Below are 20,567 nucleotides of genomic sequence, written 5' to 3'. Positions count from 1 at the left end.
TCTGTCTTCCTTCTGCCAGTGCCTTGTAACTCGAGGGTAGGGTGAATATGCAGGAGTGTACCCGTCAGCAGATGGATGCGTTCGGGAACCTCCCGTGGCTCTCTTCTCCTACGGGAACCTAGTCTGGTCCCAACCGTTCTCCACCTGTTCACCGATGAGTCGCTGCGTAAAGCCTGTCATCAGTCGACGGTTCAGGGAGGACTTGGCTGCCCTGCCGCCGGCTCTGTACCACCGCCCACGACCTTCGCCCTCCTCCAAATGCCTGCTCACATCAGGAGCGCCCGCTGATGTCCTCCTCGCCCTTTTAGTTTTGACACAGTTTCTGCCGCTTCCCTGAGGCCTTCTCTGGCCATTCTAGCACAAGCCACTGCCATCCCCCTGCAGCCGCAGTCTGTTTGTACAGTGCATTTCCTAATGGTGTTCCCGGAACCCTGAATTCTGCAGTGTGATGGGGCTTCTGCTGAGTGGGGCATGAGGCCCCTCCTAGCATACTCTGCCTTTATCTTTCTAACACATCAAGTTCCATGTCACATTGTGTTTTCAAAGGGGGTACTCTTTCAAAACCACTGGTCTCTTTATAATTTATCCTGTACCCACCTTGTGACTTCTTGCTTAACTGCACGGTAAATAAATTTTACAGCTTGCTTTCTTTTCTGATTTTAAAAGTAAGGCATGTCTACTTAAGAAAATTTGGAAAATGCAGAAAATTACCAAGGAGAAAAGAAATCTTCTAAGATCCCACCACCTGCTTAAAGAAATGTAAGCCAGTCTTCTGTCTTGACATTTGTTTGTTTTAATTTATTTATTTATTTATTTTGGCTGCATCAGGTCTTAGTTGCAGGATGTGGGATCTTTCATTGGGGCGCGGGCTCTTCATTGTGGTGCGCTGGCTTCTCTCTAGTTGTGACCTGTGGGTTTTCTCTCTCTAGTTGTGGCACATGGCCTCCAGAGCGTGTGGGCTCTGTAGTTTGTGGCATGCGGGTTCTCTCGTTGAGGCGCGTGAGCTCAGTAGTTGCGGTGCACGGGCTTGGTTGCCCCGCGGTGCGTGGGATCTTAGTTCCCCAACCAGGGATCAAACCCGGATCCCCTGCAATGGAAGGTGGATTCTTTACCACTGGACCACCAGGGAAATCCCAAGATTTGTTTGTTTTAAAGAAAATTAAGATTACTTGTAATCCCAGCTATAAGCACTCGTAACATTAAGGGCATTTTTTTCCTCTTTCCATTTTTTTTTTAAATTGTTACTTGTGTTATTTTTTTAAAATAGTAATAGGTTCAAAGTTCTGAAGAGGAAACAATAAAAAGTCCCACTCCCGTCCCTGTTTCAAACCACTCAGTCCAGTTTGGTAACATATCTTCTTTATAACATAATTGAGTTCAAACATAATTGTATTAGAGCTTGCTTTTTTCATTTAGCAGTATAGCATTTTCTTCTATCATTACTAATCTTATAAAATTTGTACACAACATGTTGTAAAAAGAAAGCATTAAATATGTAAGTAGGTATCGAAAAGTACAAAATAGAGGTTAAAAGTCCACCCCTGTTAATTTAGGGGGCTGTCTCCTTCCAAACCTTTTTCTAGAAGTTTACATGTTGTCTTAAAATTTCCATATGTCTGTTGAGATATGCAAATGTACATTTTACCTACATGAGATGCTCCTGTATCTGTTATGCTGCTGCCAGCACCGGCTCATCTATCTTTCTCTGGGCAGTGTCTCCTGGAGGTTTGTCCACCTCCACACATAAATCTACCTCTTCCTTTTAAGGCTGAATCATGTTCCACTGTATGGACAAACTAATTTTCCAGCCATTTCTGTACACGTGAACATTTCAGTTGTTTTCAGATTTTTGTAGTTATTCCTATTGCTGCTTTGTACACACAAGTGAGCAGTTTTGGGAACTAGATACCCAGAATACGAATTCTTAGGGCAAAGGGCATGTGTGTTTATTGTTTTAATAAGACCACTGGTTCTCTACAGATTCCATTCCAGTTAACCCTCTCACCAACAGTATGTGAAAGAACTCATCCCTTTCGAGACTAGCATTCACTGGAGATGAACAATCTTTTATTTTTTTGCCTATCCGAAGGGTGAGAAATGCCATGTCATTTTTTAAAAAATATTATTTATTTATTTATTTTTGGCTGTGTTGGGTCTTCGTTTCTGTGCGAGGGCTTTTCTCTAGTTGCAGCGAGCGGGGGCCACTCTTCATCGCGGTGCACGGGCCTCTCACTGTCGTGGCCTCTCTTGTTGTGGAGCACAGGCTCTGGACGCGCAGGCTCAGCGGCCGTGGCTCATGGGCCTAGCCGCTTCGCGGCATGTGGGATCTTCCCAGACCAGGGCTCAAACCTGTGTCCCCTGCATCGGCAGGCAGATTCTCAACCGCTGCGCCACCAGGGAAGCCCGCCATGTCATTTTAAAGTTTGTATATCTTTCCATCCTAGTTTTCCAAGCATATACATATATATATTAGCGTCATGCAGTACATGGTTCTGTGTGCTTTTTTTCTTTTTCACATTAAGTCACATTAAAATTTTCATATTTTCTTTTCCCAGTCATTGCGTTGTCCTCAAAAGCTCAGTTGTTCGGGGGTGGTGTCTTAACTGAACTATTGCAGATCACCTGGAGTTTATTTCTGTCCTCGATCTCCAAAGACCCTGGGAATGACAAGGAAGAGAAAAGAAACCCTCTGTAGAGAACTGACACAGGTCTGTCCAGTAAACTGGAGCCAAATTGAAATCTGAATTCGATGTTTGCTCAGGGGCTCACCCTGTAGGCGTTTGGCAGGGAGGTGCCTAAGGAATCAACATGAGCTCTTGTTTCATGTAGGTATCGAATACCATGTGTCCAGTGGTAAGACGCCTCACCGGTTTCATGTGTTCCATTATAAAAAGCGCCCAGCTTTGTTTGTTGTTACAGCGCGTTTAACATCCGTGAAAATATCCAGGAGGCAGTGTAGTGTAATGGGAATAGCATTGAACTGGTGAGGCAGAGAGCTGGTTCCAGGTTCCAGCTCTTCCCCTGACTGCTGTGTAGACCTGGAGAAGACACTCAACCTCTTGGGTCTCCCGGGATCTGTGTGGTGAGGATGACCAGGGTGTGAGTAGATTTGGAAAGCCTGGTGGCGGATAGGCTAGTAGTTATAGGCCAATTCTAACTCAGTATTAATGAGAATTCTAAGAATTCTCAGCTTCTAATAATGGGATTGGCTGTTGTGGTATCATAAAAAACTTAATAGTTGGTTTTCGTCCCAGGTTCCTGGCACACAGCTCCTAAAGCCCTTGGAATCTGGAGTGCCAAGAGTGTCTCTATGCTAATGAGATGACAGATTGTGGTGGGGAGGCTACATAGCTTCAGGCTGAGGGCCTGTGTCTAAAAGACCAAGAAATGACTAAAGGGTTGTAATGATTAGCCCCACCCCGGATTTCCCGGTCGGTCGGGAAGAGAAGAGAGCTGGAGGTTGAATTCAGTCCTTCAGGGGCCAGTGATTTAATCACTCTTGCCTACATGAAGCCTCGATAGAAAACTCTAAACAGCGGGGTTCAGAGAACTTCCAGGTTGACAAACAGAAAGGTGCGGGGAGGGTGGCAAGCCTGGAGAGAGCGTGGAGGTCCTGTGCCCTTGCCCCATACCTTGCCCTTTGCAGTTCTTCTCTTTGGCCGCTCCTGAGTTGTATCCTCCATAATAAATCAATAGTAAGTAACAGAGTTACTTATTCTGTTTCCAGATTTGTGAGCTGTCCTAACAAATGATCAAACCTGAAGTAGGGGGTTGTAGGAACCCCCCTGGCTTTGGAGCCATAGCAGGACAGAAGCGGGCAGCCTGGGGACCACGACTTGTGACTGGCCTCTGAAGTGGGGCAGTCTTTGGGACTGAGCCCTTCAACCTGTGGAGTCTGAAGCTAACTCTGGGCGGTCAGTGTCAGAAGCGAATTGAATTGTGGGACACCCAGAGCTGGTGTCCGGAGAACTGGAAAATTGGTTGGTGTGAGAAAAAAGCCCCACATGTTTGGTGTCGCAACTATTGTGAGTAAAAACAGCTGAGCTGAATATCGTCCTTCTCCAGAAATGTTCTGACGTGCCGTCAGCCGGCTCTGTGCCAGGCTTTGTCCAGTTCCGGAGACACACTTGTGAACAGACAGACCCCGTCCCTGCTGTCGGGTGGCTTACGGTCAATCGCAGGTGACAGCGGGCCAGCCAGGGATTTCAGCGTGCTTGGTTATGTAATGACAGTGCTGAGAAGTGTCATGAAGGAGAAGCACAGGGTGACTTGACAGTATCAGACAGGATGCTGATCTAGATGGGGGAGTTCAAGGGCAGCTGCCCTGAGAAAGTGATCCAAGGGCCGATTGGGAGTCAGCAAGGTAGGAAAGAGGGAGGGACAGGAGAGGCAGCGTGCCGGCCGGAGGAAGGCAGGGAGGATAGATTGCTGGTGGCTGGAGTGAGCCTATTCTCTGTTCATTCATTCGTTCATGAATCTGACAGATATTGACTGAGGACCTGCTCTGGACCAGGCATCGTTCCTAGCACTGGGGATACAAGAGCAGGGAGCAGAGCTAAAGTTCCTAGCCTCATGCCGCTCACTGTTGGTGCAAAGCAAATCATCCTCAAACTGAATGCTTAAAACAACCCTCCTGTTACTCTCATTCTCATGGTTTGGAGGTGAACCAGGCCCAGACAGTGATTCTCGCTCAGATCTCTCACACAGTCCTTCAGGCAGTGGCTGGTCTGGAATCATCTGAACGTTCCCCCACTCACATGTCTGCTGTTAGGCATCCCCACCCCTGGGGGTCCTCTCATGGGGTCTCTCCTGCGTCGTGGCCTCAGAGCTCTGAAGCAAGTGACCCAGGAGAGAGAGAGCTAGGTAGAATCTGCATAGACTTTTCTGACCTGGTGTTGGAGCTCACACAGCTCACATCATTTCTATGCCTTTCTACTCCTCAAGGCAGTCCAACGCCTGTTGCCAAGACCTAGAACCTCCTCCTGGTGGGAGATGTAACGGAGAATTTGTGGACGTGCATTAAAACCACCACGCTCTCATGCTCTGCTCTCCCGAGCGTTTCGGCCTTGGCTTCAAGCTTGCCTACCTGCCATGGCTCATTCACCAGTGTCTTCCCGAAAGAAGGCAGCCTAACGGCCCCTGGGGGTTCCACCTCCCTCCTCTGCCCGAGCAGCTTCAGAAAGGTACAGTTTTCTCCACCTCAGGTTCTTTCCTGTGAGGGGTTGTGCCCCTTGTGGGACTAGCACCCCAGGCATCTGCCCAACTGCCCCACCTCCTAATGGGTTGTCAGAGGACAGGCATGGACACAGGTCCCAAGTCTCCAAGGAGCAGGGCTCTTCTGTGGGGCTGAGACATGGCCAGGATGGCTGGAGGGCTCTCGTGTATGGGCTTGAGGTGAGGCTGGGCCTGCAGGCCACGGGCAGGGTTTGGTCATCATCCCAAGAGCATTATGGGAAACTACTAAAGCGCCAGCGTTCTAATGACCGCCTGCTGGGAAAATGAGAGAAGACTGTCCTTCTGGGGACAACAGGATTTTGGTTGAACATGGTTTTAAATGAATCTGTTAGAATGGTTCATTTTTCTTACAAAGGAAGATATCAGGTATGTTCCTAACTTGAGAAAAAGGAACAGATCTCCATCCTGATTGGATCAGTCATAACAAGACTAGTGATAGGGCAGTCTGCGGTTAGTTATCACAAGGTTGGTGGGCAAAGCCAGTCTTCCATAACCAACAGTTCACAGCACTGTTACTGAACACGATCCACAGCAAACACTCCCACCACCGTGATGTCCTGTGATACACACAATAGTGCCCCACGAATAACGCCACAGATTTTGGAAGATGACTGTTAAGGCTCTAAATATTACAGGATAGCTCTTTGCCCTGTTTAGTAGACATACTTAGAAACTCAATTTAGAAACTCAATTTTATGGTGAGAATACAGAATAGGTATTTGCTCATGTAGCCTGAGTTTGTGGAAACTGGTGAGTAAACAGGGTTCATGACTGTCCCTGTGCTCGGCATTCTCAAAAGCTCTTGCATCGACAGCTTCTTCCTTCATGTTTCTCATTAAGCATCGCTGACTTTTCTTTTTAGAACCCCTAGTAAAGTACAAGTAAGTATGACTTACTTTGGAAAACTTGAAAGGACCTGCCATCCACTGAGTGAGGTGGCTGTCTTTGTTCCGAGGTCTCTCCCTCTCTCAGCTCCAAGTTAGGGTTCAAGGCAAACGTCATATTCCAGATGACAGAGTGATTTAAAGATGTAAATAGTCAGAACTCTCCAGAAAATGTTGCCTGATAATAAGCTTAGGGGGTTAGCCCTAATCTGTACATTTAAATATTCCTAGAAAATGCTTGCTCCAAAGCAAAAAAAAAAAAAAAAAAAAAAAATTTATTGGTATATTTTCCAGTGGGTAGCAGACCCATGAGCAGAAAGGAATTAACCGTTACTGAGTTACTGTGACTCAGGTGTTTCGTGAATATTTTGCTTAATCTTTATCAAAAGCCTATGTGTATGGGAGTTCCCTGGTGGCACAGTGGATAAGACTACAAACTCCCAATGCGGGGGGCCTGGGTTCGATCCCTGGTCAGGGAACTAGGTCCCACGTGCGTGCTGCAACTAAGAGTTCGCATGCCACAAGTAAGGAGCCCGCATGTCGCAACTAAGACCCGGCAACTAAGACCAAATAAATAAATATTTTTTTAAAAAGCCTATGTATATGGACAAGTAACTGTTAGGGTTAGTGTTAAGCTGCTATAACAAATAAACCCCTGAATTTCTGTGGCTTAACACAATAGATTATTTTTCCCTTACAAAAATGGTCCAGTTTGGTTCCAGGACAATGGTATCAGGATTGGTGGTGTGTGAAAGTGGTGGGAGCTCCGTTGCACACCGATTTGGGGCCCCAAGCTTGTGGAAGCTCTGCTTCTGTAGCATGTGACTTTCAAGTTTGCCTTTTTCTCTTTTCTTTTGGTTATTTTATTTTATTATTTTTTAACACTGTCCATTCATATTTACTGAACATCAATTTATATTCTATCTTCTTTTTTCCTCCAGTTTTATTGATATAATTGACCTACAACATTGTGTTAGTTTAAGGTGTACAACATAATGGTTTGATACATGTGTATATTGCTAAATAGTCACCACAGTAAGTCTAGTTAATATCCATCACCTCACAGGGTTATAAAATATATAATATCCATCACCTCACAGAGTTATAAAAAATGTTTTTCTTGTGATGAAAACTCGGAAGATCTACTCTCTTAGAAACTTTGAAATATACAGTAGAGTATTGTTAGCCATAGTCACCATGCTGTACATAACATCCCAATAACTTATTTATCTTATAGCTGGAAGTTTGTACCTTTTTACCACCTTCACCCATTTCGTCTAATGCCCACCCTCCACCTCTGGCAACCACCAATCTGTTCTCTGTTTCTGTGAGTTCAATTTTTTGTTTTTTTTTAAGATTTCACATATAAGTGAGATCATACCATATTTGTCTTTTTCTGTCTGACTTATTTCACTAAGCTTAATGCCCCCAAGATCCATGCATGTTGTCACAAATGGTAGAACTTCCTTCTTTTTCATGGCTGAATAACATCCCATTGTGTATGTGTGTGTGTATATATAAAGAACCTAAGTGTCCATCAACAGATGAATGGATAAAGAAAATGTAATATATGTATATAGATGTAGATATAGATATATGTCTTGGTTATTATAAGTAATGCCGCAGTGAACATGAGATGTAGATATCTCTTTGAGGTAGTGATTTTGTTTCCTTCAAACATACACCCAGAAGTGGAATTACTGGATCATATAGTTATAGTAGTTCTATTTTTAATTTTTTGCAGATCCTCCATGCTATTTTCTATAGTGGCTGCACCAATTTACATTCCTACCAGTAGTGCATATGGGTTCCCTTTTCTCCACACCCTTGCCAACACTTGTCATCTCTTGTCTTTTTGATAATAGCCATTCTAATAGGTGTGAGATGATGTCTCATTATGGTTTTGATTTGCATTTCCCTGATTATTGGTGGTATTGAACATCTTTTCAGGTACCTGTATGTCTTCTTTGGAAAAATGTCTATTCAGTTCCTCTCCCTTTTTTAAATCAGATTTTTTTTTTTTTTGCAGCTGAGTTGTATGAGTTCTTTATATATAGTTTAGATATTAATCCCTTATTTGATATGTGATTTGCAAATATTTTATCTCATCACATAGGTTGCCTTTTCATTTTGTTGATGATTTCCTTTGCTGTACAGAAGATTTTTAGTTTGATATAGTCCCACTTGTTTATTTTTGCTTTTGTTACCTTTGCTTATGGTGTCCATAGGAGCCAAAGGAGTTTACCCTCTATGTTTTCTTCCGGGAGTTTTATGGTTTCAGGTCTTATGTTCAAGTCTGATCCATTTTGAGTCAATTTTTGTGTATGGTATGAGACAGGGATTCAGTTTCATTCTTTCACATGTGGCTGTACAGTTTTCCAATACCATTTATCGAAGAGGCTATCCTTTACCCATTGTATGTTCTTGGTTCCTTTGTTGTAAATTAATTAATCATATATGCATGGGTTTATTTCTGGGCTCTCTGTTCTATTGATCTGTGTATCTTTTTATGCTAGTAGTATACTGTTTTGATTACTATAGTTTTATAATACAGCTTGAAATCAGGAAGTGTGATGCCTCCAGCTTTGTTCTTTCTCAAGGTTGCTTTGGCTAATTGGGGTCTTTTGTGGTTCCTTACAAATTTTAGGGTTGTTTTTCTATTTCTGTGAAAAATGCCATTGGAATTTGGATAGAATGTGTAGATTGCTTTGGTTAGGGTGGACATTTTAAGTTCTTCTAATCCATGAACATGGAATATCTTTCCATTTATTTTCCCTTCCGTTTCTTTCATCAATGTCTTATAGTTTTCAGTGTACAGATCTCTCACCTCCTTAGCTAAATATATTCCTGGTATTTTATTCTTTTTGATGCAATTGTAAATGGGATTATTTTCCTAATTTCTTTTTCTGGTAGTTCATTTTTAGTGTATAGAAAGGCAACTGATTTTTGCATATTGATTTTGTAGCCTGTAACTTTACTGAAATTGTTTATTAGTTCCAAGTTTTTGGGTGGAGTCTTTAGGGTTTTTTGTATATAATATTACATCATCTGCAAATAGAGACAGTTTTACTTCTTCCATTCTGATTTGGATGCCTTTTAATTCTTTTTCTTGCCTAATTGCTCTGGCTAGGACTTCTAGTACTGTGTTGAATAAAAGTGGCAAGAATGGACATCCTCATCTTGTTTCTGATCTTAGAGGAAAAGTTTTTAGCTTTTCACCATTATATATATGAGTATCATTGACCTTGAGGCTTGTGTTTCATTACAACTTTAAGCTGAATCAATCTAAATGGAGCTTATTACAGTGTTATTCCCTACTTTATGGGAAGAGAGCTGGGACTAAATAACAGTTCAAATTCCTTCCGAGATAAGTGTCTGTGATTCTATGTGACCGTGTTCTTAGCTCTGTTTTTGCTCTACCTGTCTCTTTATACATGCAAAGAAACCAAAAAAAGGAAACAAAAAAAAAACAGTTTTGAGAGTTTCTCAAAACATCTGAATCAGAGAATCCTTGGATCTCAGCACATGGCTGCTCCTACAGGTCACCCATGCCAGTCCCTCCACAGCACCTCCAGCAGGTAACTGCCCATTTGACCACCTCCCTGGGCAGGAGGGCTCATTCTGTATTGACACTGCTGCTGCCAGCCTCCCACTGACTCACCCAGCAGTTTTCTGAAAGTTTTTTTAGAGGCATGGAGTTCCTGCCCACCAGCACTGGCAGTGATGTGGACACACAGAGGACCTGGGGCCCCACGCCTCATCGTGACCGAGTCACGGGATGGGCCGGCAGTGAGCACAGGTTTTGTCAAAGCTCTGTAGGTGAGCGTGCTCCCAGCCTGAACAAGGCCTCCCTGGGAGAAAAGCCTTGATCCGTTGCGTGGATGAGCGCCCCATTCATGTATCCACCCAGAGAAAAATTCTATTTCCACGTAGTACTGTTAACATAGAAAAAAGGCAGCTTTCAGAAAGCATAAGTGGCCTTGGCAACCTGCACTTTCAGGCGTGCCTGGTTCACTTTGGACAGCTGAGATTCTCAGGACAGTGTGAGCTTTTTGGGTTTTTTTTTTTCCTTTAAAATTTTGACTTCCTCACTGAAATCTTCAATTGTACATCACTTATCGTTCCAGTTTTACAGCCCTGCCTATTTAAGCCTTTTGTGCTTTCCTTGACATTTTAAGAAACTTTTAATTGACACAGTTTGCTTGCAAAATAAAAAGAATCAGCTGTATTTTTTTAAGTGGCTTTGTGGTGCGTAAGGCATGCCAACTGCGTGTTCTCCCTTTTTTGTTGAGGTACTTATCGTTGCTCTTGACATTCTAAAATAAGAATGCCAGTTTCAGATGTGACGCTTCTAAAACTTAAGAAAGAGCAAAGCAGCCAAGTTGGCTGGCACCCAGACTTCTCGCCCAATGTCAAGAAAAAAATCACTGAAGAGTACATAAAAGTGAAAATCCTGGCTTGCTGAATTATTTATTTCAGTCTCTTCTGGTCCTGAGAAACGATCAGTAGCCCTGACAAGTTTATCCTTTGTCGAGCTGGAAAAAACCTCAAAGGGAAGAGTGGTGGGCATGTGTAGCTCACAAATGCAGGGCAAAAAAAACCCTTCATTATTTCAGGGATTTAAAAATACTAAGTCTGCAGATTTATCGGCCTCAGAATCCTTTTTGGAAAGAAACGATAGTTAAATATTTCATGCTGCATATTTCAGCACGTGTGAAATACGGAAAAAAAGTCTTGTCAGTAGAACATGTAGTCAGTAGTCTGAGGGATGCTGCTCTGCTGGTTGTACCCAAGCAAACTGATGCTCGTTAAACATATAATTATAACGACATGTGCTTTGATTGCTAGATCTGAAAAGGGCTGGTACTGTCATCAGATGACTGGGTTTGAGAATAATTTTTTAGAGTCATTGTGTGTGTGTGTGTGTGTGTGTGTGTGTGTTGTCAAATCTTCTCCAGCTGTTGGTTGTTACAGGCATCCCCTCCCTCCCTCAGTCCTAACAGAACTCCAATTCTGTTCACCATCTCCCTCCCTGCATGGGCCTCCACCAGGAGGTGAATCCTGATTGGTTTCACCCAGTCTCGGCGGTCCATTCGTGGTGCTGGTGATCAATCTGGGGCATGGGCACGTGACACAGTTCTGGCTGTTAGACGTTTGGGGAAGTCCGCTGGAGGGTTTCTGGGAAAGGCATCCTGGCGTCCAGTAGAAATGTGCAGGATCATCCCTTCTGCCTCTGCCTGTTGCCAAGGGTGATGCCTGGAGAGTGGTCACCATCTGTGATCCTTGGGTGGAGCCGTCCTAGGGACACGACAAACACAGAGGATGGCAGAGAGCCCGGAGATGGAAAGGTCCTGACTTCCTGATGATGCCTTTGAGTTGCTGAATTAAGCAACCCTGCTGCAGCAGTTCCTAGCACTGTGACTCATGTGAGAATGTCGATGGGTCCCTTTGCGTTAGCAGGGTTTTCTATTACCTGCAGCCAAGCCATCTTCACAGATATATGAATTGTTTGAGATAAAACAAAAAATATAACTCAAAAAGAACAAAGGGGGGCCTCCCTGGTGGTGCAGTGGTTGAGAGTCCGCCTGCCGATGCAGGGGACACGGGTTCCTGCCCCGGTCCGGGAAGATCCCACATGCCGCGGAGCGGCTGGGCCCGTGAGCCATGGCCGCTGAGCCTGCGCGTCCGGAGCCTGTGCTCCGCAACGGGAGAGGCCGCAACAGTGAGAGGCCCGCGTACAGCAAAAAAAAAAAAATAAAAGAACAAAGGTTACCCCAGCCATGTCTCATGTATATCACGTCTAAGAGTGAGGTTCAGCCTGGTCAGTGATGAGCCTAATGCAGTTAATCAGGAGTGTGTGTGCTTGTTCATCACACCCCCCAGAGGGAGCCCGCATGGGGAGGACCCCTGTTCTTTACAGCTAGTGGTGAGTTCTAGTTAGGGGATTGCTCTGGCTGCTTTAGCAGAAATGACAATGACTTTTTTTTTCTTTTTAATTTTTATTTTATATTGGAGTATAGTTGATTTACAATGTTGTGTTTGTCTTGGGTGTACAGCAGCCGGGTTCAGTTATACATATCCCATTCTTTTTCACATTCTTTTCCCATATAGGTTATTACAGAAATAACAATGACTTTAAAAGACTGTGAGATTGATTTTTCTCTCCCAAAACAGTTTGACCTGGTAGGCAGTTAAGGAGATGGATGACCCGTGGGGTCGTCCAGGGTTCTTCTCTGTCATCTACAAGGATGTTGTCTCCATGGGCATCGAGAAAGCTGGCTCACCACCATGCCAGGGTGGGGGGTGGGGGGAAGGAGGAAGGGCAGAGTCGGGTAGTGCAGGCAGCCTCCTTTTGACCCAGCATTGCACATATTACCTCCAGTCACAACTCATTGACCAGAACCTGGTCACATGATGACAGCTAATTGCAAGGGAGTCTGGGAAATAGCTATCTCTAGCTGGGTGGCCACGTGTCCAGCTAAAACCTAGAGGATTCTGCCAGTAAGAAGGCGAGAATAGACACTGGGCGACAGTTAGGAGTGTCTGCCACATACGTGCCCTCTACGGTGAAGAGGAAGGAAGTGACCAAGGCAGAGTGCTGGCGGCCACTCTCTGGCTGTGAAGCAGGGGTGCGTGCCAGGAGGGCCAGGCTCCCTGAGCAGCCTGGAGCCTTGTGCTGGTCGTGACCTGCCCTTGGCCTGTCTTCCGGTCAAACAGGGGACTTGAACCAGGTGGTGTTTAAAACCTCTTCAAACTGACTTGGTCTGTTTGCTGCAGTGCAGGCATTTATCTCTAGGGTGGACACGGAGACAAGGCGGCAGCAGGGTGAGGACCCCACGTGTGGGTGGTGGGTATTAAAGCCATAAGAGAAGTCACTGCTGACACTTACTGAGAGCTTATTAGGAGCCCGAAACTGGGCTGTGTCCCTTACAAGGATTAACCCCGTGAACCTTACACACCCTGTGAGATGGATTGTTCCCATTTCATAGATGGGGCAGCTGTGGCTCAGGAAGTGTCAGAGCAGGGCTCTAGACCTGGCCAGCTGACCGCGGAGCCCACATACTTAACTCCACGTCGTGGGAAGGAGGACTGGGGCCTGCAGTGGGATTTGTGGGGTGTGGCCAGGTCATAGTGAGCCCGGAAAGCAGGGCCAGAGAGTGCTGGGCCTGAGGCTGCCCTGATCCAGGGCCAGCTTCGGGCGTGATCTGCAGCGTTGATTGCTCCCCGCCCCCGACTGGTGACCCCGTAGCCAAGGAGGTGGGTGTTGCCACTCCGTGTCACATCTGGGCATGACGCTGTCTTGGGTTACACCACCCCTCCCCAGCCCAAGGTAGAAGACAGGCTGTCCTTCAGGAGGAGAGTAATGTGGGTGAGAGAGGCGTCCGGGAGGGTTGGTGTGAGGCACAGCGCAGAATGTTCCAGGGGCGGCACGTTGCATGGCTCTCAAGCATCCTTTCAAGTGTCACCCCTGCTGAGAGGGGCAGGGAGGCCTCGGCCTGCTCCTGTCCTGTATTCCCAGCAGAGGCTGGTGCTGGGAAGAGATAGAGAATCCCAGCCCTAGAAAATGAGGGTCAGTCCACGAAGTAGGCCTGTCCCTCAAGCTGGCACTGCCTGGTGGCCTGGCTCCTGAGATCAGACCCCTCCCCTTGCTGCAACCTGGAGGTCAGTGGCTTTGGGCCCTGAGGGGACTCCAGGAAGGGAGTGGGCATCAGTGGGTGAGCAGTCCAGTCCCTTGGTGTTGGGATTCCTTGGGGTCCATTGATAGGTTGGCCTAGGTGGGGGGAGTGAGGCCCTTGTAGCCACCTGCCTGTCGGCGCCGGGTCACAGGCAAGCTCCCCGTGGAGGAGCAGACCCAGGTGAGGTGAGGGCTCCCTGGCCCAGCCCTGGTGGGGCCTCTGGGCAGCCAGCTGTCCCCGGGTGCGGCAGACTCACTGCAGGTGCAGCTGTGGGGTGGTGCCCGGACTAATCCGCCTCCCCGCTCTGGCTCCTCTCACACACAGAGATACAAACCCTCCTAGAGTCAGGACAGTCTTCCTTAGTGCAGTTTCTTTGGTTCGTTCCTAAAACGCACATGTTTTCCTAAAATGCAGTTGTGAACCCGTCAGCTCCAATCTGCTCTTGAAGATTGAGCTCAGCTTGGGCCCAGCTTTCTCCACAGGAAACAGTAGCACCCGCTCTGGGCCTAGGTGGGTCCCCTCCCCTCCCCCGCTCTGCTCCCCCATCATGGTACTGGTTTCACAGGCCAGATGTTCTATTTACTCATTGCTCCACTGACCAGACTGTGAGCTTCCTTTTTTTTTTTCTTAACACTTAATTTTTTTTTTAACCTCAAACATACACAAAAGCACGGAGGATCATATGATGTGCCCTTAGGATTCATCACCCAGCTTCAGCAATTGTCAGCAGTTTGCCAATCTTGTTTCAGTAATTCCTCCTTGACTTTCCCCCGCCGCTCCCCCTTCCAGAATATTTTAAAGCAATTCCTAGATCTCATATCCTTTCTCTCATAAGTACATTTCAGCTGTGAGCTTCAAGATGGCAGAAACTGTGTCCTGTATCCTGTGTCCTCAGCACTTTCGATGGTGCTCAACACATATTGGCTTTGGGGAAATATGTTGTTTTGAATCAACGGATTGACTGGATGAGTGAAGCGGTTTCGGCCTTCAGAACCCAGCCTGCAGGTTAGCTGGAATTTGAATAACTGGAATGTGAATGGCTGCTGGGAGCTCACAGCCCCCTTGGTGCTGTCCAGGAGGTCTGGAATCTATCAGGCTCTCACTCATCAGACTTTAAGGTTGGTTTATTCTTAGCCAAGCGTCTTTGATTTTGCAATTAGACTCCACTTTGAGGGGACCTTGGAGAGGGAGGATTACGAAGATGTAGCTTTTACCTTTGCTTGGTTCATATTTAGTTCACAATTACAGACTCGAGGGCTTTTTTGTTCATTATAATGCTGGATTTACTTAGGCCAAAATGATTAAGACCGAAAAAAAATATACCAAAGTATAGAATACATCCAAAGCATTTTCTTTCATACCGTCTTTCTATTCCTGGTAATGGTATTTTAACTACACATATGAGATAATTGAATGCATATTTTTCCTTCAAATGGTCATGGTCATGTTTCAAACCCCGAATTCTGTACACTTTGAAGGGGACTCTGAGACCGGAGTCACCAGACGTGGCATTTCCAGCTTTTACAAGGTGAAAATCAGGCCAGGGCTTGGGCTTTGGCAGTCTCTGGTGGTAGAATGGTAGCTTGTAAAAATGCCTTTGATATATTCCTTTTTCCTCTTAATTCAGAAATGGTATTTCCCATAATACAATAATGGGAACTGCCTATTTACTGGTGCTTTTTTTTCAGAATTACATTCTAAAATATATTCTTTCACTATTCAAATCTGTTGTAAAGTTGAATTAAGTTAACTGAGTTTTCTGTTTGCTTATTTGTTTTCTTTCTTACTGCTTCATCAGGGATTCAGAGTAATAATTCTATTTCTGGATATCAGATATTTTCACCATGTGGGTTTAGCAGTGGGAACTAAGGCTGGGCCCAGTAGACATTTGATGATTGGTAACTGTTAATGTGTTCAGCCTGCAACATGGAACAGTGGTTTCCACGGAAGTATTTACAGGGATTGGATTTGCTCATGATGTCATATTGAGTCAAGAGCATCTTGCATGGAAGGTGATGGGACCTGAGAGATGTTTGACGGTTAGGAGAGGTGGGAGCTGTACTGAAGTAGGTCGCCATCCCGCAGCGTCTCACCCTGCCGATGTGGCAGTGACTCTTCCTGTGGACTTTGCTTTCTGGGCTGTGAGCAGGCTGTGGGGTTTCTGCTGTGGGCCCGGTCCTGGCTGTCTCTTGGCATGACTTGGACAAGTTCAATGGGTTATCTGGGGGAGCTGCAGTAGATCCCAGGGGTGTGCGTGCTCCGAACTCCTGTGGAGGGAAAATGCAGGAATATGACCGGAAGGAGACCCAAGGAATGCTTGATGTCTTGAGTGGCTGAGAGCCTCCTCGCTAGGGATGGGAAAGGAGAAAGGGTCTCTGGAGAATGGGGCTGGAGCTTGGGCCAGAGAGATGGAGAGAGCCCGTTGGCTGGTAATCCTGTCTTCTGAGGATGGGACCCAACAGAAGCTGAGACAGATGTTCCAGGCTGGAAAACCTGTGGCAGGGCGGGACACCACAGCTGAGTCAGCCCCAAGGAAGGCCGGCATGGTGGGGCGGGCCAGGAACGGGCTGCAAACGTGGCCGCCCGCCCTGACGGATGGGGCTGGGCTCGTGAATAAGGCAGTGGCCCGTGGCCAGGGTTTGGAAGGGGAGCCGCAGCATGGGGCAGAACAGCAGCTCCGGGAAAGGTTGACTGTTTGTGTTTAGTTGGTGGGCAGAGGTCTGTGTGACTCCTCCAGAGCTGGGGGTCACACACAGCACATCCCTGCTGTGTGCCAGGTGCTCTGCGTATTATATTTACTCCTGCTCTTTATTTTATTTTATTTTTTTAATAAATTTATTTGTTTATTTATTTTTGGCTGCATTGGGTCTTCGTTGCTGCGCGTGGGCTTTCTCTAGTTGCGGCGAGTGGGAGCTACTCTTCGTTGCGGTGCGCGGGCTTCTCATTGCGGTGGCTTCTCTTATTGTGGAGCACGGGCTCTAGGCACACGGGCTTCAGTAGTTGTGGCTCACGGGCTCAGTAGTTGTGGCTCGCGGGCTCTAGAGCGCAGGCTCGGTAGTTGTGGCGCATGGGCTTAGTTGCTCTGCGTCATGTGGGATCTTCCCAGACCAGGGCTCAAACCCGTGTCTCCTGCGTTGGCAGATGGATTCTCAACTACTGCGCCACCAGGGAAGTCCTACTCCTGCTCTTTTACGCTCTTATCCCTAATCTTATTTAAAGATCAGGATCCTGAAACTCGGCAAAGTGAAGTCATCAGGAGGACACAGAAGAAAATAGCGGCAGAGCAGGGAATTGACACAGATATGCTGGTCTCTGAAGCCTCATGTTTTCCACTATATCAGGGCTCCCCGGATCTCTTCCACTGAAGAAGTGAAGAAACACCCCAGGGCGGAGCCATGCACCGGGTTCTCATATTGGGGTCCTGGCTCCAGCTGCAAATGCAAACTTCAAAGCCATGTAATTATATCGTTATTCTTTAGCCGTTTAAAAAAAAAAAGAACAGAGCGTGACCTTCCTTTCCAAGTATTCTAGGAAAATTAGCTCCAGGAGAAGGCATGTATGGGTTTATCCCAGGTTCGGTGTTAATGTGCTGCCCCCTTCCCCCTCCCCCCGGCCCCTAGGCTTTGTGCCACCAGGCTGGTCCTAGCACAGTGGCAGTAATGAGATTCTGACCGTTATTTGCCATTTGCAGTCTGCCAAGGGAGAGTCAGAAGGTAGGGGCACCAGAAACCCAGAACATATCAAGGGGAAACGGTGCGTGTCCTTTGATGGAGGCCTGTGTCATCAAATGAAAAGCCACAGATAACGTGGAGACGTCAGTAGCCCAAAAACTAAAAGCACTACGGCAGTCATGTGATCCCAGCCATCTGGTTAACCCAACATATCCTCGGTATTTTAAATCTGGAACTAAATATAGCTCCTTTCCCCAAAAGCCCTCAGCATATTGAAGAATGTAGATGAGATGAAGCTTTTGTATAAGATGAGGATATAGGGATCTGGACCCTGGCTTAGAATTTCCTGGTAGAAACCCAAGGTATTTTCTCTTTATTGGATCAGTTAGCTTTTGCTTTACAGATCTCAAGCTCCCCAAACTTAGTGGCTTAAAACCTTTACATATTTGCTGTGATCTGGGGGTTGGCTGTGCAGTTCTTTTAGTCTGGGCTGACTCTCCCGATCTGCATCTACAGGTGGTAAGGCTGGGCTGGATGGTCTCGGATGGCCTTGCTCACGTGTGTGGTGATTGGCAGGCTGGTGGTCTGAAGAGAGCCTCAGCCAGGACTGCTTGCCTTGGCCCCATGTGGTCTCTCATCGTCCAACAGCTCGCCTGGGCGTCTTCACACAGTGGTCTTGGTGTTCTAAAAGCAGCCAAGGAGGACAAGCCCTAATGCATAAGTACTTTTCATGCCGCTGTTTGCAGCTCATTTGCTGTCGTCCCATTGGCCGAAGCATATATACCTTGTCCAAGCTTAGAGTCGGTTTGGGAGGCATCTACTCAAGGCCGTGGACACAGAAAGGCATGAACAGACTGGGGGCCGTCACCGCAACAAATCAAACCTGTCTATGAGCCTGAGATTTAACTTAGCAAAAACAGTTGTTTCCACCTGATGCCCACCTGAAGACGACTCTGAACCAGGCTGTGACTCACCCTCCTGTAAAGAGGCAGTTCTAGTGGCCTCATCTGTCAGTAAGTGTGGTGGAAAATCTCTCGAGAGCCTGGAGGCAGGAAGTGCTTAAAGGTCAGACCCAGCCCAGCACCAGAAGAAAGTTCTCACCACCCACACCCAAATGCAGGGCAACCAAGAGGCAAGTCTGGTTCCCCAGCTGCTAAAGCAAGAGACACCACCAGGCTCAGAAATCAGTGGTGGGTGGTTTCCCCCGGGCAGCAAGGCTGCATCCCAGGCCCACAGTGAGAGGCTGAAGATGGCATCTGAGCCAGAGTGACAGAGGGACGGGTGGGGATGAGAACAGGTGACCATTTTAGTACTCACATAGCTGGAGGAACCAGCAAACAGGTTGAGAAACTCTTCCTCTTTCCCAGGAGGAGGGAGGAAGCAGCAGAGTGAACTGACAGAAAATGAGTAGGTAATGAAGCCATTTTCATTTTTTTAAAAATTTATTTATTTTATTTATTTATTTTTGGCTGCTTTGTTGCTGTGTGCGGGCTTTCTCTAGTTGTGGCGAGCGGGGGCTACTCTTCCTTGTGGTGCGCAGGCTTCTCATTGCGGTGGCTTCTCTTGTTGTAGAGCACAGGCTCTAGGCGCACAGGCTTCAGTAGTTGTGGCTTGCAGGCTCAGTAGTTGTGGTGCATGGGCTTAGTTGCTCCGTGGCATGTGGGATCTTCCCAGACCAGGGCTCGAACCCATGTCCCCTGCATTGGCAGGCAGATTCTTAACCACTGTGCCACCAAGGAAGCCCACATTTTCTTTTAATATTTATTTTATTTATTTATTTATTTTCCTTATGTTTTTTGGCTGCGTTGGGTCTTAGTTGTGGCACACGGGATCTTTGTTGAGGCAGGAGGGATCTTTTCGTTACGGTGCGCGGTCTGCTCAGGTTTCTCTCTAGCTGTGTCGTGCGTGTTTTTCTCTCTCTAGTCATGGCCACGGGCTCCAGAGCGCGTGGGCTCTGTAGTTGGTGGCACGCGGGCTCTTTCGTTGAGGTGTGCGAGCTCAGTAGTTGCGGCGCACAGGCTTAGTTGCCCTGCGGCATGTGGGATCCTAGTTCCCCAACCAGGGATCGAACCCGCAACGCCTGCATTGCAAGGAGGATTCTCTACCACTGGACCACCAGGGAAGTTCCTGACAATCATTTTCTTTTGAGCGTCTACCATACGCTGAGGATTGTACTTAGCCTCACAACATCCCCAGGTAAATTAGTCCCAGTTTACAGATGAGGAAACTGAGTCTCAGAGAGATTAAGTAACTTGGCCCATGGTCGCCGAGCTCGAGGTTCTGACCCGGCTCTGTCTGCCTCCAGAGTGCCGTGTGCCCTTTCTCTGCACGTGCTGCCGATGTGGTCCCACAGAGAAGCATCTTCAGGCAGCAAGAAAAGCAGAACCCTCCTCACAGAACTCTGAAAGGCCCCAAAGGCCACCTGCCGGGCAGGAGCACTTGAAGATGTTCGTGTAAAGGCAATGGAGCCCTTCCAAAGGTGGTATTAGCCTCAAAAGAAGGTGGTAGCATAACAGAAGGGACAGGAAGGCATGAAGGAAAGCCCCAGGATATTTATTTTGGGGGGAACAGGGACACCCAAAAGGAGACATTGCTCTGAACCTTCTCCACATTCTGTGATCTCATCTCCATCCACACACCCCACTCACCTTCCCCAAATTAAAAGGATCCCCTCATAAGAAGGTCATTGTAAAGTAGAATAAATCCAATCGGGAACAACTGCGTTAGTGAGAGGGTTCTGAAATCCACAGGCTGGTGAGCCAGAAGCAGCCAGCCGTCCTCAGGTAGCAAAGAAGCTGGCGCACGCCAAGAGTTAACTTGTTCTGCGTAGATACACGGGTTGCAACTAGAATCAGTATGTGGACACGTGTGGATGACACTGTAAGGCATAAGAAAGAGCTTTAGAGGCACAGATCTCATTTCGTATCTTGTCATCACCACTTAATAACCTCGTGCCCTTGAGCTTCGATTTTCTGCTTGCATGTTAGAAATTACCAAGCCTGTCCTCAGGGCATGTCACGGGAATCCTAAGGGAATGGATGGTTTTGAGAAGTTAGAAGTTCCTGGTTCCCAGAGGAGTGGAGCAAAGGTTGGAAGCTGCC

General features: G+C 46.9%; 1 protein-coding gene across 4 annotated transcripts in view; it reads left to right on the top strand.

Moving 5' to 3' along the window:
• PXYLP1 (2-phosphoxylose phosphatase 1) overlaps positions 1-20,567 on the top strand; it is a 68,447-nt gene that overhangs the window by 13,777 nt on the left and 34,103 nt on the right. The window contains exon 1 of one of the 4 annotated variants that reach the window (XM_082655090.1): positions 14,796-14,913. The exons of the other annotated variants lie outside the window; for them this stretch is intronic. The gene's annotated coding sequence lies outside the window, so the exon portion shown is untranslated. Of the gene's footprint in view, positions 1-14,795; positions 14,914-20,567 lie in introns of those variants that run through there. 4 annotated transcript variants of the gene reach the window in all.

Source organism: Grampus griseus, assembly GCF_964374135.1.
Source record: "Grampus griseus genome assembly, chromosome: 5".
Classification (NCBI taxonomy): Eukaryota; Metazoa; Chordata; class Mammalia; order Artiodactyla; family Delphinidae; genus Grampus; species Grampus griseus.
The sequence above is the reverse complement of the archived record's forward strand: the minus strand, read 5'-3'. Positions and strand labels throughout refer to the sequence as shown.